Source organism: Ceratotherium simum, chromosome 13 (assembly GCF_057802395.1).
Source record: "Ceratotherium simum simum isolate JZ-2026a chromosome 13, ASM5780239v1, whole genome shotgun sequence".
In the NCBI taxonomy this organism is placed as follows: domain Eukaryota; kingdom Metazoa; phylum Chordata; class Mammalia; order Perissodactyla; family Rhinocerotidae; genus Ceratotherium; species Ceratotherium simum.
The window spans coordinates 46,892,470-46,898,469 of NC_141912.1; the positions used below are offsets into that span (position 1 = coordinate 46,892,470).

Sequence of the window (6,000 nt, forward strand, 5' to 3'; positions counted from 1 at the left end):
ATTTAAAACTACAAGTACTTAACAGCTGAAAGTAAAATAAAATTAATTGATTCTACTCACATTTTGAAAACGGGAACTCATCTGCATCTAGTTTGCAAATGTCCAGATGTCTGCTGCCCTATACAGCTTTAAGATCATAAATGTTCAAAGTTATCTAAGATCACTGGGCAGTTTGCTGCCATACTGGAAGCCTACTGGTACATTCTACAACCAGTGAAATCACATCTTATTGAACTGGTGGGGCTTTAAGGACTTTAATAAATAAAAGTTTATTCAAAAAGACAATAAAGCCAACAATAACCAGACTGAGGAGGGAACAAAGCAGCAAGTCACATGAGGAGCTGTTGAAGGAACCAGGGATGTTTACTCTGGGGAAAACCCAGATGGCACATGACAGCTACAGTTCTATGGAAAGGAAACATGTTCTATGTGGACCCAGACTGCAGAACGCCCTTAGCAAGAGCTTGTCAACAATTACCGCGTTGTCTCTATAGGAGGAGCACAAATCTGGGGACTACCAGCAAGGAAACTGAAGACGGGATTCCTGCACTGGATGATGGTATCGGATGACGGTGAAAGTGGAATGGACATGCTGGACTAGACAACCCCAAACCTGAGGTGTAATATCAGAAGTCTACAAGGGCCAGCCAGGTAACTTAAATAAGTGAAACAGTACCTGTGTAATAGAAAAAGTCATGGTGGGGACTGTGGCAAATGGGACCATCTGAAAGGGAGTAGCATCCCTCTAACTCCAGTTGACTGCCGACATGTAGGAATGAGAGCCCCAGGTTACTAGATCTTTTTTTTTTTCAACAGAAGCTGGGAAACCATATTTATATGTAAAATCTACTGATTTTTAAAGGATAGCAGCTAATTCAACATTTCAAAATATTATATAAGTCAAACAGAATAGATTAGTGGCCTCCAGGAGAAACTGTAACCTCTCCCTTCAAGATGCCCCACCACATCCAACCCTGAGGGACTAAGATGGTAAATATGGCAGAAGAGAAACTGTACAGACCCCAGAATTACTGTCACATTTTGTCTGCAATTTGAATCACCAGACTGGCCACTTCAAGCTGAAATTCAGATGCACTGACCAATAAATAATTAATAGAGTCTGGCAAGAGAAGATAAGTGAGAGATCATTAAGTCACTAAGAGCTGAGTCTTCCACTGCACACAACGCAAAGTAGGAAGAGCCTCTATTTGCCTCCCAACAGATGCATCTCCCTCTAGCAAATTGCACATCAAAATGAGACAGGAAAGAGAAACAGGGTTGCTTCATTGTGGCCATTAGTTGTCCTATGGCTGAGGTCATCCCTACCCTAGTTGGTAAACAACTGCGACTCTCTTCCCTGGCCCTCTCAAATTTAGTTAGCGATCAACTAGGAAAAGTTCACGCGTTTCATCTGAGAGAGAATGCTTCACTAAGGGAAACAATCCTATTCTACTCTGGTTCACAGCCCGTTCCAGAAAACACCACTGCCACATATCGATTTTCAATTACCAACAGATCTTTTTACTCACAGATATCTTTGCACGGCCGTATCCAGGACAAAGGCAAAGCTGCTAACTATTTTTTTGTAATTTTTCCAATTCCCAGCGTCAAATATTCTTTCTTGAATTTTACCTGATCACATTCAACTTTCAAAAGTAAGCCAGCTATTATTTTAGCATTAATTGCACTGCATTCTATGATGTAACTCTTAGTTAAGGTTTTCCAATGCTCTGAGAAGAGCAAAATATTTTCCATGTATATATATTTATTGAAAAGAATAAAATAACACTGAAATTTATTATAAAAATTCTGAAAATGAAGCACAGGGAATTCAAAGCAACACGATATTAGCAAGTAATAATAGTACTAAAATCTTACATTACCCTCAAGAGCACATCCACTAGCTTATTTGTTTTTTACAAGATAAGTGGGCCAGATGCAGGAATGTCATCCCCATTATGTAGAGGACAAATGTGAGAGAGAAACATTAAGTAACTCCCCACTCTACCTTCAAAAATAGCTTCCGCCCACCTAGTGCTACCTCCCTCCATTAGATCACCATCAATAAACCCAGAGCTGGTCTCCTTGTCTCTTCTCTTCTCCCCCTAAAATCTATTCGCCCCTAGCACCCCAACTAACCTCTGAAAAAATGTAAATCTATCACGTCACTCCTCTGCTTCTGGCTGCCCACTGCACTCAAAGATCAGGCTGCTTGCCTGGGCCTACCAGGCTCTGCATGAGCGGGCCCTGCCCCTCCACCTCACTCCTCAGTTCTCCTCCTCCCTCACCTTCTCCACCACACTGCCTTCCAACCGTGCCTGGAACACACGGAGCCTGCTCCCAGGACTGTGTACCTGTGGTTCCCTCCACTGAAAGTGCCGGCCCATCTCAAGGCCATCTCTCAGAAAAGCCTCTCCTCAGAACCCAATCCAAGAAGCTGGGCCCCTCCCACCTGTCCATCTCTCTCTCTCCCTCTCCCTCTCTCTCTCTCTCTCACACACACACACACCACAATACTCACCACAGCACTCTGTTTCCTTTTCTTTAAAACGTCTAGTACTATCTGAATTTACCTTGCTCATCCCTCGATTCTAGAACGTGAACTCCATGAGAGCAGAGACTGTATCTATCTTTTCACTGCTCTATACTCAGTGCCTGGCACACAGTAAGTGCTCAGTAAATATTTCTTGAAGCCAATGAAGGAATGAACAAAGCTTGTATTAGGAATCAATGAGCTCACTTAATTCAGTCAAGTATCTACTCTTATCGTAGACTTTTTCTTTCTCCTCAACTGCTAAGTTCATTCTTCCAATAACCTATAAGCCTATATACACTAGACTGTTTCTATTACTGTGTTATGAGTCATACTTGTAAAATGGAGCAAAGTGACAGTGAGGGCACAGAACAGGTGCCTAGCTTCATAGAGAAAGGTAGTAAGAACCCGCTATCCATCCCATCAAACCACAAAGCTTCCTCAGAATTCTGGAACAATATGATTTTAGAGCTAAGTGCTCCCCTTCAGTTTCTCTTCACTCAATACTTTCTCTTCAATGCTTCATTTTTTATGGAAATTTCTCAACTTCTCAAGAGGTCAGTCAGGCCAATTATCATGGGTCTTGAAAAAAAAAATCAGGACTGAGATGAACCAAGTTATAAATAACCTAATGATCACCTTTCTTTCCAGGAAATATCCATTTTCTGGGGTGTCAGGGAAAGGAATATAGATTCCTAAATTCCAGCTGACATTCCCAGGGGTCCCATTCCAGTTGCTCAGGTACCCAGTTAGCACTTCCCTTAATGCTCTCTGCTGAGAGAGCCTCAAAGAGCATGGTAAATGGTATTGTCTGCAAACTCAACCAGGTGAGGGGATGCATCTTCCTCACTACTGAAGTGCAAAGGGCACAGACATACAACCGGGAGGAAATGAGGAACCAGCTGCCCAGGGTTCTGTTTGCAAGAAACGCCTCCGGGTGCTGGGCAAGCCCTCTCACACCTCAGAAGAGATTTCTTAACTGTAAAATGAGTGGCTGAACCAGATTAATATCCCTCCCAACTACTACTCCTCTCTCAGAGGCTCTACAGACAGTGACAGCTTTAGTGATAGTCTACGGCGACAGACTGTGGTATCAGTCTTCAGTACGTAGAATTCAGTTCAATGAAGAGCATTGCCATGTCATCCACAGCAGCAACTCCTGCACAAACGTCTGGGGAAGGGAGAGAACCCTCAGAGCCCACATACCATGAGCAGAAGTGGGCAGGCCGGAAAATGCCAAGTCGGTGGGCTCTCTCACTAGCTTCTGCAGGGCCACCAGAATTCCCTCTGTGAGGAAAGCTGCCCCGGGGGCTGGCACCTCACCAGTGCCTCGTGGTACCAGAAGGCCATCTCCTTCTTATGGACTTAATGCTCTGATCCCTGAGTTCAGCGTTAGCCCAAGATTTGGTCCTGAGCCTTTTGGGATCGTCAACACTTTAAGGGATACATTTTCCAGCTCCTACTCATACGCCAGTCTCCCAGCTCAGTATTTTCATTTGGGTCAAAGGTAACTTGTGCAAGACTGACTGCTTAACACAAATCCCTCCCAAACCTCAACTCACATATCCTTTAAAGGAGGCAGGCTCCCCTTTATGCGCCCCACACACCTCTCCTTCTCCTTCCCCAACACCTCTGTAGCAACCCCAAGAACCACAGGTCTGAATGAAAGCCTGACCTCTTCGTCTTTGGAGATAGAAACTTCTACTAGAAGCTCCAGGGGAGGATGGGGAAGAGAATGTTCTCTGCTTTCTGGTTTTCTCTGACCTTTGAAAAACAAGCCTCCTTGCTGACTCAGGGTAGAGGAGTCTTGATCTTATCGGCCGCCAGGGGGGAGCTCTGGGACGTGTGGAGTAAGAGAGCAGAGCAGGGGCGGTATTGCTGTGTTTTTAAAATTCTGGTCCTACAGCAGCTACTCAGAACTGGGCTCCGGAAGAAGCCAAACTCCCCAAAGGGAGGTGTTTATTTTATCCCAGGGGGAGACCCACAGATGAGAAAACTCCCTGCGTCCCCTCTTCCCCTGGCCTGATTCTCCCTCTCGGCACCGAATTCTTAGGGCTGCTTCCTCAGGAAAAGGTTTGGGAGAACTAGGTTCCAATTCCATCACGCTCCCCACAACGACCCCAGCGCGGTTCCGAGGGCAGCGGGGATGAGGAGCCCAGGACCAGCCGGGAGGGCGGGTGAGGGTCCAGCTGCCCCATCCCCCCAGCCCGCCGCCACTCCCGGGGCCCCCGCCTCCAGCCCGAGCGCAGCTCGCCCCGCGCCTCCCCTCCCCTGGGGTCCCGCCTCGCCCCGGGGTCCCTCCTCACCCGGCGCTGTGCTGAGCTGCTCGCAGGAACCGGGGCCCCAGGACGCGTTCCGCGGCGCAGCGAGGCGACGGGAGCGCGCCAGCCCCGACTGCTCCTCGCTGCCGGCGCCGCAGTCTCCGTGGCCGCGGGGCTGCGCGCGGTCTTGCCCTCCGTCCGCCCGGCGCGGTCTTATCGCCCCGACCCTCTCCTCCCGGCGCTGGGGGAGGAGTGACCCGGGAGGAGCGTGTGGCCACCGGCCTCCCACAAGCAGAGGCAGACTGGGACGCGAGCGTGCTAAAGCGCAGCCGACACTCTCCCCGGCACCAGGGTCCCGCAACCCGCACCCGCGGGTTAACTTAACCCGCCCCGGGATGGATCCAGACAGCGCCTGGGGCGGGTGCTCTGCCCCCCAGTTCCTGTTCTCAGTCTCGATTCCGATCAGATCTGTTCCCTGCGTAATTCTCCCCACATCCAGCCAACTGTGCTTGTTTCCCTCAATTCCGAGTTACTCTCCTCCCATCTGTAACCTGAAATGCCCTGCGCATTCCGCATTTTGGTACCTTGTACGTTGGATGCCAACGCTAGAAATTATGCGGACTGTGCTCCGGATTGGAAAGCCAGCCACTGCGTTAGTTTCATTTCTCTGTGGATATAGAATGAAAAGCAGTCAGGAAGAGTATTTATGACTTCGGGGAAAATGGTGTAAGAAGGGCCCATTTCCTTGCTCAGTTTCTCGCATTTATTTGGGGTTTAACTGAAATTTCCTCCGTCATTTTCCTGTGGTTTCTCCTCAATCCACTTTGTAATAAAAACATATTCATTAAAGCTTCAGTTAGAGACTCAGGGAAAATAACTTGAAATTTATGTGTGACATTATTAAAGTTTGTATTGTTTAAATAGCGATTTAGTTTTTTGATAAAGTGACAGAACTGTAGATATTAGAAACAAATTTTAATATATTAACATTTTATATATATTAAAATATATGTAAAGATATTTAAAATAAATTTTATTTTTATTCTATAGGACTCTGCAGTAAAAAGGCATGGGTTATCACTCGTTTCTCCCACTTGTTAGTGGTGTGACCTTGGGCAAGTTCTTCATCCTTCCTGCTTCTCAATTTCCTCATAGGTAGCGTGGAGATAAAGTATATCAGTCAGAGGCACCATGTGAGAATGAAAT

At 46.9% G+C, this 6,000-nt stretch overlaps 1 protein-coding gene across 2 annotated transcripts in view; it reads right to left on the reverse strand.

Moving 5' to 3' along the window:
- Positions 1-5,219, reverse strand: part of PLA2G7 (phospholipase A2 group VII) — a 37,933-nt gene extending 32,714 nt beyond the window's left edge. Inside the window, exon 1 of one of the 2 annotated variants that reach the window (XM_004424049.3) lies at positions 4,840-5,218. The gene's annotated coding sequence lies outside the window, so the exon portion shown is untranslated. Of the gene's footprint in view, positions 1-4,839 lie in introns of both variants that reach the window. The other variant, XM_087438687.1, reaches the window with a different exon arrangement.
- Positions 5,220-6,000: the final 781 nt, after the last annotated feature.